Source organism: Protopterus annectens, chromosome 4.part0 (assembly GCF_019279795.1).
Source record: "Protopterus annectens isolate FY-2018-M chromosome 4.part0, PAN1.0, whole genome shotgun sequence".
In the NCBI taxonomy this organism is placed as follows: Eukaryota; Metazoa; Chordata; order Ceratodontiformes; family Protopteridae; genus Protopterus; species Protopterus annectens.
Window position 1 is genome coordinate 361189986 of NC_056733.1, and position 17472 is coordinate 361207457.

Below are 17472 nucleotides of genomic sequence, written 5' to 3' on the forward strand. Positions count from 1 at the left end.
AGCACGCCGACTATACAATTCAATATTTATATTTTTATTAAATCAGGAAAATCATGGTGCGATGTTTAGTTAAATAAGATGTTTAGTTAAACAAGATGATGTGTGTGTTTCTTAGAAAAATTTTGATGTATTAATTGAGATGAGTGTTTTTATTGGTTAATTGATATTCAAATTGGGTATTTAATTAATGTTCTTTGTATTTGAAAATGTTTCAGTCTGATGAAGGTGGGGTTACTTTCTTCCACCGAAAGCGCTTACTGGTATTTTTCAATAAACAGCCTGTGCGGCCACCTGTGGTTCATTTCATTTTCCACGTTCTGTTTTTTAGTAAGTATACTAAATACAGTACGTAGTACTTGTAGTACTGAATGCTCATACAGGCATGTCCACTACTCAGCTACTGGTGTTTACTAATGTCAGCTTTGTGTATGTGGCCTTCCTGGAGAAATGTAATCTCTATGCCATGTACACTGCCAAACCCACCTAACACCACACCCCACCCATTGTCTGGGATGCAGCTACAGGGGTTATCTTGGAGGCAGTCCATACTACACCCATGACTGGACTAGACAGTCAAGAGGTGTAGGTTAACACATGCATCTCATCACCACAACCAACACATACCCTTACCAGAACACAGTAAGGACACACACATTCCACCAGATATCACACACATCCACAGAGGCCTTTTAACTATCTGGCCAAGCAAGAGGCCTCCCATGTTGGAATAGATAGACAACAGAATACAAAGACAACGACATACTTCGCATAATTGTGTCACATCTCAGAACACGTGGCCAGAAACATGGCCAACAGTACTCATTTGTGAATGCAAACCCTAGCACTATGTTACACACCAAGCTATATGAGGGCAAACATACTGTCAACTGCCTGTCTGCCATGATTAGCCACATACCCATACACTCCGACCACCTTTTGAACTATACACATGTCTCTGGCATATGCTATGTTGTTGTGCAGGACCTGTGATGCAGTAGCCTGGACTGCATGGAAACACATGTAGGAACTCTCAGGTCATGTAGCCCATGCGGGTATGTCCCAAGGCCTGGGTAGCATTCTGCCAGTGGCCAGAATGATGCAGCAGTACAGGGACAAGGATTGTATTCCACATTCATTAAATTTACTGGTGTAATTCAAAGAGTATCCAGCATCTCTCTGCCTGGGATAACATGGTTGATAGACCATGATGCTTTTCCAGACAGGGCCTTCAGCTGTCACCCCTGAGAATCTGGATACTGGCAACGGCCCATGCGTCCCCTATAGTGCCCTCATCATGCCAGGTTCAAGTGAAAGTCCACTGGTGCAACAGGGACAGCCAAGAAATAAACTCTGGGTCTTGCTACTCAATGATACAAATCAGGTACTCAATATGGACTCACGGCAATCTGAAACATGGAGAACATATCTGTGCAGTGAGTGAGATATGGTTCAATGCTTTGGAGAGCATCCCTGCATGACCATGTTATAACACATACCTCACCTCTTGGCCAACATCCTTTATTGGGACACATGGGCCACAGGTGTGTCCAACTTCCTGAGAGATATGTACACCCCAACGCAAGTTGCACTTGCACAACTTAAGATGCTTTATGCTGAGCAACTACCTTTGTGCCAAAGTGTAATCCAAATTGCACCTTGTGACAGATCATCCACCATGCCTCAGAAATCCCAACTGTCATTGTGCTGTAATAGGTAATACCAGTTGTGAGACAGGACACCATAATCATGGCCATTCAGCTATCCCATTATGAACCGGGAAGACTCATCATGTACCAACACATGTGCTCACTGCATGTTGGATGTCATCAACACCAATGACCTGGATCACCATAGTCACACCAACAGGGCTAGCAGTATGCCACACATGGTCAGTCTTCAAAGCCAATGTTATGCTCCTTAAGAGTGAAGTGGTGACTGTCATGGCACCCATGCAGATGTACAATGCATGTGCAAATGCTGGGTCCTACACAAATGCACTTTAGGCACTCACATATGTGCAGTGATTGTGCCATTGAAACAGAAACAGGATTCAAACAAACACACCTGTGAAGGCAAACTGGTGGTACCCTGCCTTAAACTGTACCACAGAAGGTAGTAACTGTTGCAAGGGTCAACACACATGAGTGGAAGTTGATCCATGTTCAGCCTCAGTAAGATGCAGATACACCATATAATGCCACGCAAAGCTACTGTGAAACTACTCATCCACATATTATGAGGCCAAACACAGAGGATTCCATAGCTGTGTCATGAAACATAATGGCAACAACAAGACCTGCTGTGCTTCACAGCACTATGGCATGAGAGGTTGCACCCTACGAAATAGCACCTGTTCAGCCAGATAGGGTCTTGGATAAACAGGTACACATTCGTATATCCATGTACGCTACAGAGCCCCTGTAATAAAAACTATGCAGGTACAAGCTGCACTGTCTAGTTCCATATATACAGGCTGCATGGGACCTGTCCATATTCCAGGTTATATACTACACAAGTGTCAAAACAATCTGCTCCTCACATAAACATCTCGTACAATCATAGCTTCATGTTAGGCAGTGTACACTCTCAATGGTGCACAGCAAGAGTCATCTATTAATGCTGTCAATATCCATGGGACCGTGGTATGTGTACAGCTGACCTGGGTACAAACAGTGGCATCATTACATTGCATAACATATAATGTAACTGTGTCAGTACATGGGTACTCTACACAGTTGTTGTAGGGCTAGGTACAGTTCACCAGTCAAAGGTTACTTGGTGTTGTTCCATTACATGTCATACCACATGTATGGATGTGTGTTGGTGGTCTGAGGACATGGTGGTTTCTGAGGATTACATCCTAGAATGCAGCTTTTGACACTGTGACCTGAACCTGGCTCATCTGTGATGATATATGTTGGAGTACTGGTCTGTACATGTGAGTAGCTGTTATGAATGTGGGGACACCACCACCTGGAGTGGTCCATACCAGTGTTATGGCCCACATGTCTGGTTCTGAGTTATATGGTGGTAGTGCTGTTGTGCACTGCAGAGCCATCAGCCAGGTGTTCCTCACTGCACAGATGTCAGTATTCCCCATTGTAGGTTCAAAAGTGAGTAGCTGTGATTACAACAGCAACACTTCTAGCACTGGTTAGCATAAGCATACATTACAATTGGCTTCTAGGTGTCAGGGTGTTATCCTGTGTTTAGGTCATTTGCCTTGGAATGGCACTATATGGGCAAATGTGAGTGAGGTATTATCAACACTCCCATGAATCATGGATGCATGTGATCTGTGACAAAGTCTTGTCTTCTGTCAGTCATGTCATTCCAGACTGACAGACGCTGGATAACCTCCTAATTACAGGAGGACATTGGCTCATTGTGTTGGTCAAGCAGTTTCCATTCCTAGCATGAAATCACTGTGAGTGGTAGTATTGTGCTTGGTATAGACTGATACATTTAAGGTGTTGGACAGCAGTAGGTATTGTGTAGATGACCAGTGTCAGATACATGTAGTGCAACGTTCCTGGTAACAATAACAATAACACCGGAGACCATCACAACATGTTCTGTACGTCTAACTGTATGAGCATGGCCACTGTGGCCTTCCATGTTTAGAATCAGAGTGCATCCTAAACAGCCCTGTGCTACTAAGTGTGTGAGCATGCCCACTGACACCTTGTGTAAGTTATGTGCTTCTATGTGTTATGAGCATGGCAACTGTAATCTTGTATAGTGATAGTAGTCATCCATTCCACAGATGTTAAACACACAGGTTCACAGCTATGTACATTGTAACTGTCAGCATCCATGTTGATGTCCGCAATCCTATAAGGTCATGATGATTGCCTTGGAATGTGTGATCTCTGTGGCGCAACTCGTAACTGTGTAGTACTGTAATAGTGATCTGTAGATAGGCAGGTGTTCTGATCCCATTACTGGTGTATGTGTGTTTGTGTGTGTGTGTCCGTCTGCCGGTGGACAGAACAGTTCTTTTTAGAGTACTCACACTCCGTACATTTCCTATACTCAACATTGGCAAGGTTGATGATGTCACCCACCTAGGAATACACCTCTGGGATTGCTGGGCTCCAGCAACCTCGATTGCGCATTCTGTAACTGCGTAATGCTATAGTGTGACAAAGTAGATAGGTCGATGTTCTAATCCCAGACATGCCAAGTGTGTGTGTCCATCTGACGGTGGACAGAACAATGCTTTTTAGAGTACTAACACTCCGTATGATTCCTATACTCAGCTTTGGCAAGGCTGATGATGTCACCTACCTAGGAATACTCCTCTGGGATTGCTGTGACCCAGTAATCTCGATAGTGTGTTCTGTAACTGTGTAATGCTGTAGTGTGATAAAGTAGTCAGGTAGGTGTTCTATTTCATGGCATAGCAGGTGTGTGTGTTTGTCAGTCATATCCTATGTGTTGGTGGCTTTGAGTGGCGAACCACTGGATGTTTTGAGGAGTGTGTTTTGTTGTTTCACTATATAGTGGCCATAAATGTCACAATCAGCCAAGAGACTGGGTTGGCAAGACATACCTATACATTTGACAATAGGCCTGGTGAGTAAAGTCAGCAACCCTAATATTACCCTGAATACAGTCTGAACCTGTGTGTCGCACAGAAACACACTTGCCTTGGGATTAACACCATTACATAATAAAGGAGTCACTGGTGGTTTCCTTTTCATTCTTGTCTAATGCTTTGGTGTGATGAGGTTTGTTCTTGAGATGTATATTCTATATGTGTGTGTGTGTGTGTATATATATATATATATATATATATATATATATATATATATATACATATATATATATATAGACATGACGCTCTGCCCATTACCTGCAGACCTGCAGTAGGTTTTGTCACCCTGTGTAGTACTGGCTACTATGGTGACTCCAGTATGTGTTACAGATGTCATGGTGCCACTATGGGTGTCTACTGTCTGCTGCCTTAACATCCGGCCACCCAATTCCCTTGCATGCTCACATCCATACAATAGCTACAGGTACAAACACATTCTACTACATTTGGCAACTGGTAGGTTGATTGACTTACCTTGAGGATGTGCCAGACTTGAGGATGGTGCTGGAGGGCTGCCTATGTCGGATGCACATAGTACACTCCCTATACATGACTGAGCACAGGTAGTGTCATATTTGGCATCCCTTTTACTGTCTGTGCGAGTCAGAGAGGGTGACATTCCCTGGGTCCCTACTGTGTCAGTGCATATGCTATGCGTTGCCTCTTTGCCAAGGCCAGGTCATATTGGCCACACCTCCTTCTGCCTACTGAGTCAGGCTCAGGTTGTTCCTCCTCTGAGTCACTCTGTGCCTGTACAGGCCTTGGCATTTGGTGGAGGGGTGTGTGGCCCTGCCCCATGCTGTTCCTGCTGCAGCTGTTTCTGCAGGATCATATTGTGTAGCATAGCACATACCATAACAATTTGGGTGCATGTAGCTGGTGAATACTGCAAGACTCCCCTGGATGTGTCCAGACACCGGAACTGTGACCTGAGCATCCCAAACACACGCTCTATTATATGTCTGGCCAATGCGTGTGCCTCATTATGGCATTGTTGTTCAGGTGTGTGTACATTTCTGATGGGTGTCATCAGCCACGGCTCCAGTGGGTACCCAGCATCCCCCACTAGGTGACCATAGGGGATGTCCATATTGGCAAAGCTGTGGTACAGCTGTGACAGATGCCATATTTCTGAATCATCATAGCTTCCAGAGCAGCCAGCACACACATTCATTATAATGCCATGGGCATCACATACGACCTGGACGTTGATGGAAGGGATGCCCCTGTGGTTGATGTAGGCCCTACCCTGCTCACCGGGTGGTGCTTTGAAGCATAAGTGTGTGCAGGCTATAGCACCCACTACCCCAGGGTAGTCTGCTATTTGATGGAAGAGACACATATTGCTGGGCAACACCTCACGGGTGTTGAGGAAATATACGTGCTCACTGGCATGTGCTGACATGGCATCCAGGAACTGGTGGAATACTCTGGATGCTGATGCCTGTGAGATCCCCATGATATAACCAGTGTTGCTTTGGGAGGTACCTGTGGCTAGTATACTAGGTCTGCACATACCTTGGTATCCACTGGGATGGGTTCCCCTTGGCCTGTTTGATGTGTCAGGTCTGGCCGGCACAGCTCAACAATCTGCTGTAGGAGGTCTCTGTCCACCCTATAGTGCTTCACTATCTCCAGCTCATGTAGCCCCTGGTAGATTACCCTAAGTCTGTACACTCTTCTCTGTCTCCTCATTGAGGGTTGTTCAGCAGCATTCCCATCTTCACCACCCTCAGCCTCTTGCACTTGTTGGTCTATGTTGCCTGCTGCAGCCCTTCACATTTCGTGAGTTTGTTTGTTAAGATTTCCCTGCATGTATACACTGGTGGTGTAGAGTATGGAAAAACCAGAGGAGAAGGTGTTTGCTTAGTTTATAGTAGTGTTCTGGGCTGGGCTGGTCTGCTGCCCCTATAATCAGCTGATTCTGATACATATCACCTGTCAGCTCAGCTAGTTCACCTTGATTACTCTCCTACTGCTGTTGTCACTCCCAATTGCACTAGGCAGGTATAGACACACCCCTAGCTTAGCCATGCTAAGCTAGGAGCAATCCTGAGCCACAGGACTCCAATCCACTTACAGTATGCGTGACCCCCCCCATGATGTCACCTATACCCGAGTCCTGCACGCAGCTAAGTATACACATACACTCTTGGGACCTGCATCACACCCTGGGGATAACCGGGATTCACTTTCCTTTACCTCATTTGCATAGGATTGCTTGCTAATGCATAGTTACATGACCCATACTGAGCCTCTCCAAAACTAACCACTGCTTACCATCACACAAACCCACACACAACTGCTTAAAAGTGCCCTACTCACACCATATTCAATGGCCCTTGTTCTGCTCAGCAACAAAACAACTGGCCTCTGCAAGGCTCAAAACCAGGACCCTGCACACCACAGACAATGTGCTTTACTACTAAGCGATGGCAGATATGCATACATTGGATGTTATCACGTACATATCATCCAGCACAGGTATATATATATATATATATATATATATATATATATATATATATATATACACACACACACACACACACACACACACACACACACACACACACAGTCTCAACCAGCTGGACAGGTGTAGACAGACACAAACAAATGCTGTACTATGGCCTCTGAATGTGCCCTATGGGTAACCCCTCCAACAGACCCACACAGACAGTCTACAGCAGGCCAGGCAGTTGGATGTAGGTAGTGAAGGCTAGGAAGTCAGAAATTAATATGTTGGTAATTAAAGCTAGGATCTGTAGTACACTGGTATGCCTCTAGCCAGCACAATAGTTAAGACTACACACTGAAATGGAGTGTCTGACATACCAGTACAGTACTAGCAAATGTGTATAAGTGTCAGGTGTGCCCCCCATCCAACATACACTTATAGCAACAGTCAGGTGTGCCCTCCGCTCCTGTGTAGGAATGTATATACAGTCAGTTGTCCCACCCCTGCTATGCAGAAATGTAGCAACAGTCAATGCCACATGACCAATGGATACCCTGCAGACACAGCATGCTACCTGTCGGTGTACAACACATAGGGCAGCACCACAGTACAGACTACCTGGACATGTAACACATGCGATATAGATGGCCATACTGGGCATGCTCACATACTTAAACACATGAAGGCCATGTCTGCAAACACCAGTGGTCTGGACATATCTGGTGGTCGCAGTTTTTAGTGCAGACACATGTCAGTATGCACCACGCCTGCCTTGCACACACAGTGGATAGGAATACAGGCATATATGTAAGGAAAACACAGTATAATACATCAAAGATAGACGGACATAGATGTGTGGAAGAGGGTGACTGTGACAAGGAGTTATCCAGGCCTTTCCCATCCAGCACACAGCCAAAGGGCCCAAACATGAGGTGCAGATGTCATTCACTGCAGATACTAGCCACCTATATCTGTCAGCATGTCAGACTATGTGGTGCATGTGCCAGCTGTGCAACATGACTGTACAGGGAAGTAGTCCTCTAGTAGTTGTATACACATACCTGTAACATATGGCCCTGTGTGCATCTGCATGTGGCAAGTCAACCCCTACATGACTGGGTTATGACCCATGCACACTGCCCTCCCCATAGCAGTATTATGACAAGCCTGCTGAGGTAATCCATTGTGAAATACACCTTTGGGAGAGCTGTAGCTCAGAAATCTCCATGGTGTGTCCCATAACTGCATACTGCTGTAGTGTTATATTAGTTAGGTAGTAGTTCTAACCCCAGACTTGCCAATTGTGTGTGTGAATGTGTGCGTGTCTGTTTGTCTCAGACTGTGTGGACAGAAATGGTTTATAGGCTACCCACAGTCTGTACAAATCATATACTCACCTTTGGCAATGCTGCTGATGTCATTCACCTAGAAATACACCTCTGGGAATGTCGTAGACCAGTAGTCTCTGTTGTGCATTCTGTAACTACATATTGCTGTAGTGTGATAGAGTAGTTATGCCAGTGTTGTAATCCCAGATTTGCCAAGTGTGTGTGTGTGTGTGTGTGTGTGTGTGTGTGTGTGTGTGTGTGTGTGTGTGTGTGTGTGTGTGCCCATCTGCCTGAGGTCAGACCAATGCTTTTAGAGTACTCACACTCCGTACAAGTCATATACTCACCTTTGGCAATCCTGCTGATGTCACACACCTAGAAATACACCTCTAGGACTGCTGTAACCTGGTAATCTCCATAGCGTGTGCCGTAAATGCATACTGATGCAGTGTGATACACTAGGTAGGTAGGGATTTGAATCCAGGACATGGCAAGGTGTGTGTTTGACTGTCAGAGCATGTGTGGGGGTGTGAGTGTCTAACCACTGGACATGTTGGGGAGCGGATTTTGTAGTTTTCCTATATGGTGTCCGTCTTATGACACAATGCCCACCTCACAAGGTGTACAGATGTCAGTCAGCCATGGGACTGTGTTGGCAAGCCATACCCCTAGATCTGGCAAAAGGCCTGGTGAACAAAGTATGCAACCCTACTAGTACCTGGTATATGTTCTGAACCCATGTGTCATACACAAACACACTTGCCTAGGATATCCTGCTATGTTGCTAGTGCCATGCACATTGATGACAGATAGTAGGCATGGTGTGATTGCAGTGGGCTGCAGAGGACATGGCACCCTATACAGAGATACAATAGGCACATAATTGTGGACAATGTGCCTTCAACTCTGTTCCCCACTGGATGCCTGCAACATATGTGGTGCCATCAAATGTGATCCACAGAGGCCATACAATGTCATACACATGTGCCCTGTATGGACCGATGCCACTGACACCAGGGAATACCTGTATTATGCTATCAATGCGGGTGCAGGGTCGACCTGCTGACTATAAGCAGGTTTCACCACACCAGGCCAGTATTGGCATATCGGAGGATAACAGTCTGTGTACATAACATGTGCCTGCCAAACCAGGTATACCTGTACATGTCACTGTACAGTATTGTGGGGCATGCACATCCAAGGACTATCAAACACAGACATGGCATGCATTGCAAAGCTATGGCCATACACAATGGTAACTAGGATGTCAGGGCAGTTCATGCAGTACCCATATGTGTGGGACATTGCAGACACTACACCCCTGTACCACACTGCACACCATTGTCGGGTGGCGCAATGCCAAGGATTACCCCTCACCCAGCCTTGTACAGCCATCTTGCACAGCCAACCACTACACACCCATGAAGCAATGCATACATGCATGTCAGTACTGGCACCTTGTGTCTGCATGTGGGTTATGATGCTCCCAACCACAGTCACTCCCAGTATAACCACCATTGGCATACCAACAGATGTCAAACATGTTCACATGCCCTAGCCCACAGAACCTCCAGATATCCCTTGTGGCGCATGTAGTACCTGTGTATTACTGCAGTGTAGCAAACTAAGTAGATAGGGAGTGTATTTTGTGGCCCTGGCAAAGAATGTCAATGCAAGTCCATTAGAGAGTGTGGTTGTGGTGACAATGGCATCCATTCACATGGACAGCCATGTGCGCTACACCTAATGTATGTCTACTATATCTCTGTTGCACATGTCTCTCACCAACACACATATATGTTCTTACAGCACAGCAACATGTTAACTTTGTGGCACATGTAGTAACTGCATGCACTTGTAATAGTAATGACTAGTTAGTTAGGGGTTTGATCCCTGTACTGGTAGGTGTGTGATAGATGATGCTTAGGTTTTAGTCTCCAAGCCCTTCTCTGATGTACTTTGTCTGTCCCTCCCACACACTCTCTGGTGGATGTGGAGGTGTACACCTGCTCAACAGCAGCATGTGTATTGTAAATGATGGACAAGATTAGGTGATGGCCTCTGCACCTGTTACAGTCCTCGTCTAGCTGATTGCATGTGGAACAACTTTGATGATGTTCCCATACTCATTCGCATGATAAACACAGTACAATATCTAGGAACATCATGTTGGTGTTTGGCCATGACAGTCGCTCTGAGTGGTACCTGGATGTGGTGTTTGGAAATGGCATCACAGATGACATCAGGATGTTCCTCAAACATCATACACAGTGGGAAATAACCTAAAGACAGGAGAGTGATGTGCCAGACATGACTACAGCATGTAAGTGTAGCTATGCTTCATTGAGACTACTGCCTGTTTAACATGTTGTGTGTGGTAATGGCTATTCTGCATGTTTTATAACAGACATGACAGTGCTCTGTTCATGACGGACCCCCATCTGTAGAGCCATTTGTGGACTGGTCAGTGTGCGGAACCCATTTGTTTCCTGTGTTATACATTGAACACACATCTGTGCACAGCAGGAGCATAGTGTGAGGATTGCTGCCAGTACATGGTGATAGGGATGTGTTACTGCCATCGCATCCCTGAGTGGACATATGTCACATGAAACAGTGGCATGACAGACACTGTCTGGGGTTCTCAGTGGCAAACCAATAATGGGCCACTGTTCATAGCTGCAGTCACACGTCTTCTACACTTTGTACAGATGTCATGCAGTATATATGCATGTGTTGTGCTCCCTCTGCAAATGTATACCATCTGTTGTGTTGGGTTGATGGTCATATCTATGCATACTGTTGTAAGTAATCCTGAATGTTGTTGTCTATTACTAAGCCATATCTGTGTTTAAACTGCAACACCATAGGCTGTATGGGTTTGGAGGTCCAGGTAGAACCTCCTGTCCCACTTCAGCTGACCATGGCACTGGGCACCAGCACATCTGGGGCTCAGCCTTGGACCTCAACCTCTGTTGGCTCTGCACCACCTTCTGGTGGTACCACCACTGAGGATGGTGCTTGTCTCCCCCTGGGAGAAGGGCCAGACAGGAACATGTCCGCTGTTGTATGGTCCCAGACATGGTGCGTTTTTGCTCAATAAGGGATTCCAAGGCCAGATATGCAAGCTCAATGGTGGAGTGTCACATTTACAGGGTGAGGCTGCCCCTCCTGGACAGCCCCCAGCACTGCCTCCTTTGCAGCTGTTTTGGTGCAGTGGTGGCTGCCCATGGCTGGGATCTCCGTCCCACTGTTCCCATGGGCTTGTGAATGCCGAACACTCCTCCCCGTCTGAGGTGTATGCCCCCACCTGTTATATACTGACCTTGTATGCTGTCTTTGTCTGTGATCCTACCATACCTATCCTCCACGGGCATACCTACTCTCCTTCTCCCACATGCCACTCTCACCCAATGGAAACATAAGGACAATCGGTTCCTAGGACAACATTTGCCCCATACATAGCTGTCCATTTCACATGCGTGCCCACTGGACACATGTAACCCTTGTAATATGCATCACAACATACAGCTGTTATCCTCACCCCTGTCCCTCAGGCGCACGATCGTGGTATGCACTTCACTCCTAAATGTTCCAGGTACACGTGATGCGGATGACCCCATTGTACACACAACAATACCGGTCCCTCTACAGTTACCCCATTTACCTTTATCATGATGATGATGTTGCACACAGCACCTTGCAAGAGTACTGTTCTCACATAATGATTGGACAGGAGTTGTTGTGTTAATGTACATTCCATGCACAGAGTGATGTATATGGCTAATTTACAACTGTTTGCATGTATGAATGACACATATCTGTCTGAGGGAGTCTTGATATTACATAGGACAACACCACTACATAATACAGGTGTCGCTGGTGTTTCCCTTTTCATTCGTTTGTAGTGCTTTGTTGTCACATGGTATGTTCCCGATATATCTCTATATATGTATGTACCTATATGCTGGACATAAACACTCACACATACATCTACATGATGGAATACATTCCTATACTGTTGAATGATTGCGCTGTATGATGTTTGTGGTAAGGTCCAATGTCTGCATATCTGCCATGGTGTATTGATAAATCACATTAGCTGTGTGTGCAGGGTCCTGGTAGTGAGGCTTGCAGAGGCCATTTATTTTGTTGCAGGGCAGAACAAGGCCATTGGATACGGAGGGATTAAGGCACATTAAAGCAGTTGTGAGTGGATGTGTGTGGGTTTGCGCAGTGTTAAGCAATGCTAACCTCTGGTTACAGCTTCTTTCACTCAGTTAGCCTCTACATTGCTTTACAATTGTAATACTCACATACTGGCAACCAAACAGACTTACACCCACTTGCTCCCACACTGAGACTCTTCACTACAGACAAGTATTTGAGTTTTGGGACCCACATCTGTCAGCCGAGTCATGCTATTGCATACCTATTATTCTATCATCTTTCTAAGGTAGTCAGTGGAATATGTGCTTTCTGTCCCTATCAGACCTCTCATATAATCAGGGAAAAATTAAGACTGAATCAGGGACACAGCATAACAACATCATGGACACATTTAAATTATTGGTGCTATTACCCTGACACATTGACAGACTCAAAGCATATGAATTCATACACATTGTCTGAGGTACATGCTGTTTATCACTCTTAATTGTTGTCATTATTCATTACGTGTAATCCACCACCTTTCCTCCTAATATCAGTAGTTCCAGGAGAGTTTAGGTGGGACAGAGTTAGAATGTGAGTCGAAATCATGGACGTACCTGGTAACTGGGAACAGTTCAATGGTATGGTCCCTATGTATTCCCCCAGTGGTTTAAGGCCTATCCAGTGGATGTACTCTTAGGGGTTTGGAGGTATGGGCATCAGCTATGCCCATATCGGGATATTACTTACATCCCCGGGGCAGTCCTTATACAGCTCTGCCAGCCAACACCTGCATGCCTAGGCCCATAATCGCATACCCATAGTTCCCCCATCTGCCACTCCTCTACAGCAATCATTCTTACTGTGGATGCAGGTGGGGTATAAATACATCACTACACACTGCCCACTCTCCCCGTATCAGGACACATGTCATACATTGTGTCGACCCATGGGTTATCAGGCTTGCACAACCTACTGGTTCGTGTACATCTACAACCTGGTTTGATAAATCATTACTGGGACTGGCACAAGGGACATCGCTTTCTATGTTTCAAGATTAGACCTTGCAAGTCTCTCCCACAGGTAGTATCTTGCCGGTGGTCTGTGAAGCAGTGGTGTGTTTACCTTTATTGTATGTCTGTATGTCTCACTGGCCTAGGTGGGGGGGGTGATGCTACTTGTTACACGTTTGTTTATTGGACCTCCCACCACCATATGCACGGCCTGTGAACATATGTTACTCGGAACTGCTGTATCATATCCTAGCTATATACATCTGTATATTTACTGTCACACACACATATATATATATATATATATATATATATATATATATATATAGATATATATATATATACACACACACATATATATATATATATATATATATATATATATATATATATACAGATATAGCTCTATATGTATGCCTACATGTATATTTACATCTTGCTGTCTAAATATATATATATATATATATATATATATATATATATATATATATATATATATATATATATATATAAATATATAACCTAATGACATATGGGTCTATGGTTGTCTGTATATGTATATGTTTATATGACCTGCTACAACAAAATCACCAAATTCGCTACAGGGGCATCCTACCATAGTCACCACTGTCCCTCACTTGCTGAACTGGGCTGGCTTGAACTCCCTCACCTCCTTCAATGGTATCAACTCTCGCTCACCCACAAACTAGTAAACCATTCACTAAATGTCCCATCCCTCCAGAATCTACTCTAACCCTCCACCAGACCACTAAGATCCAGCAACAAAAATCCTTGCAGATCACTAAAGCCAATAACTCTGCTGGTGAAGCACTATTCTCTTGCACCATAGCCAAATTATGGAACTCCCTCCCACCCACAATTACCTTCATATCATCATGCACCTACTTCAAAACTTTACTAAAAGCGCACCTAAAAACATGCTGGCTATGCCCTTGCAACTGCCACTCTAATATCACTCACCTCATACAACCACTACCTTTCTTTCTACTCCACTAACTACCTTGATTATAGCAAGCTCAGATGCTCATAAGCCTAGTACTTATTATACAGCAGGAACTTCTTATTGTAACATTTGTTAATGTCTGTTATGTACTTGACAGATAACGATTCTAGTTATCTACTGATGTACTATGTTCTTCATCTGTAAATATGTTGTAAGTAATTGCTATGTAAATTGTTAATCACTATGTAATTCCAGTGTAACTACTGTCTGTTTATTTTAACTGTGGAGCTTTTCTCCCCAGGCCTCCACTAAAAATGGACCTACGTCCAGTCGGACAGTCCCGGTCAACAAATATAACTAAACAAATAAATAAATAAAATAAATAAATATTGTGGGTATGTTTCTGTATTCTTTCTCTGTATGTATACATTCATACTGCGGTGAGGGAGAGGCATATGTCTATGCCACTATGGGTAGATATACACACACATACCTCTACATATATATGTCTACATCTGGTTATTCCGTTCCTTCAATATAGATTACACTTTGCTTTTGTGGGCCTGACAATGGGTGTGGCTGCTCATTGGCTGATGCCTCTGCCCACTGAACACATTCACTTGCATCCCTAGGGGTGTTCATATAGGTCCACATCAGCCAACACCTGCACATCTAGACCCATAAGTAGCTTCCCATAGTTCCCCCACCCTTGCATCCTCAACAGCACCCATCCTTACTCTGGGACCTGGTCTGTTCTGGACACACCACTACACGCTGCCCACTCTCCACTTTACAGGACCCATTTCATACAATTGTCTTGGCCCATGGGTCATCAGGGTTACCCACTCTTGTATTCCGAGTATGGATACACCGCGGACAAAATGGCCAGTCTATCGTCTTTATGTGGTTTGGGAAACTTTTGGGGTGTCCCGCAAGGGATGCTCCAGTCTGTGTTCCAAGATTAGAATCCACAGGTGAACTGTGTAACCCCCACGGTTGTACCCTGGCTGTGGTCTGGGGAGCAGTGGACTCTTTACATTGTTTGCATGTATGTTTCCCGTGTCTGCCTGGGGGTGGTGCTGGAAGGGCATGCTACGTGTTTCATGTTTCTTGCCTGGGCTCCTCACTTCCATTGGCATAGCCTGTGAACATATGGCATTCCTGTGTGCTGTTTTCTATCATAGCTGTATATCTCTATATATCTACACACACAGACACACACATATATATATATATATATATATATATATATATATATATATATATATATATATATATATATATATACACACACACACACACACACATGTATATATATATATATATATATATATATATATATACACAAGAAAAACTGTTGAAGTGAAGCAAAACAACAAAAAACAAAAGCAGGAGGCAAGGGAGTCAGAAATAGCACCAAAACTCCAAGTCCAATGGTAAGTTGAACGCAGCTTTATTGAAATCCAGTAGCATTTTCGCTGCTAAAAAAGAGTTGCAGCTTCTTCAGAACAAACAAACAAAGTGAATATTAGCACCAAATATTTAAGAGGAAATCAGAGGTGTGGCAATGACATCCCTTCCTCTAGTGTGCTATTTCACTTTAAATTCACAATCAGCAAAATAAAATCTAGCGTTTACATCAACATAAAAATAAAAAACATCAAGTTATAAGCACAATGTTACAGCCTTCATATTAAAAATTGAAAATTGAAATCTACTTTAGATTTAAATGAATTATAAAATTAAAAGTTGTCAAGTTGTATGGAAATATATATATTCTAACTTGCAACTAATGTAAATAACTTCTTTTGTGACTTAAAATTCTTTCACTAGATCACACTAAAGAAGTAGTAGACTTGTCTAGTGAAATATACATATAAATCAGTGTTATGAAAATTATGAAAGTATAAACAAACATATTCTGAAAATACTATCTCATGTAACTTTTTAACTTTAGGATTGCTGCCATGTTGCAGTTCTCATTTAAACCTGGGTCACTGAATGCATCGAGCCTTATTTGCCATTCCAATTCTCTAAATTCTAGCATCAGTGTAAGTGGATCACCTCTGATGCTAGGTGGTATGTGGTCAATGGCCATAAAATTAAATTTATGGCCAGGATTTCTGGAAATGTGTTTTGTTAAGGCACTGTCCATTTTCCCGGTTCTAATTGCATAGTTGTGTTGGTAGATCCGCTCCCAGAATTTCTGGTCGGTTTTGCCTATATAGAATCCGGGACAGTAGTCACAAAAAGCTGCATACACCACTGATCTGGTCTCACAATTGATTTTGCGGTGGATTGTGTATCTTTTATTTCTGATGGTAAATGTTTCACCTGATTTTACTAGCCCACACCAGTTACATGAGCCACAACTAGCAGAGCCCCTGTACCTAGTAAAGGAGTTCATAGAGTGGTTCCTTTGTAGGATTTCCTTTATATTGGTACCTCTTCTATAGACTAGTCTTGGGCAAGCCCCTAGCTTGTTCGATAAGAAAGAGTCACTATTGATGCGGTACCAGTTCTTACAAATGGAAGACCATATTAATTTAGATTCCATGTTGAAGGTAGAAATGAAGCTAGTTGGAAATTTCTTGTCCCCCTTCTTCACTATTCTTTTATCTAATCTGTTGTAGCTTTCGATTTACGTTCCACCTTCTACTATATCAGATGACATAACGGGTACATCCATTTGCATGTTTTCATCCAAAAGTGGCTTGTAGAAGCCAGTGGATCTTTTAGTGTCAACTTCTTCAATGATCATGTCAACAAGGGTTACTGGGTACCCTCTGTTGGTACACATATATATATATATATATATATATATATATATCTATATATATATATATATATATATATATATATATACACACACACACACACACACACACACACACACACACACACACGTATATATATATATATATGTATATATATATATATATATATATATATATACA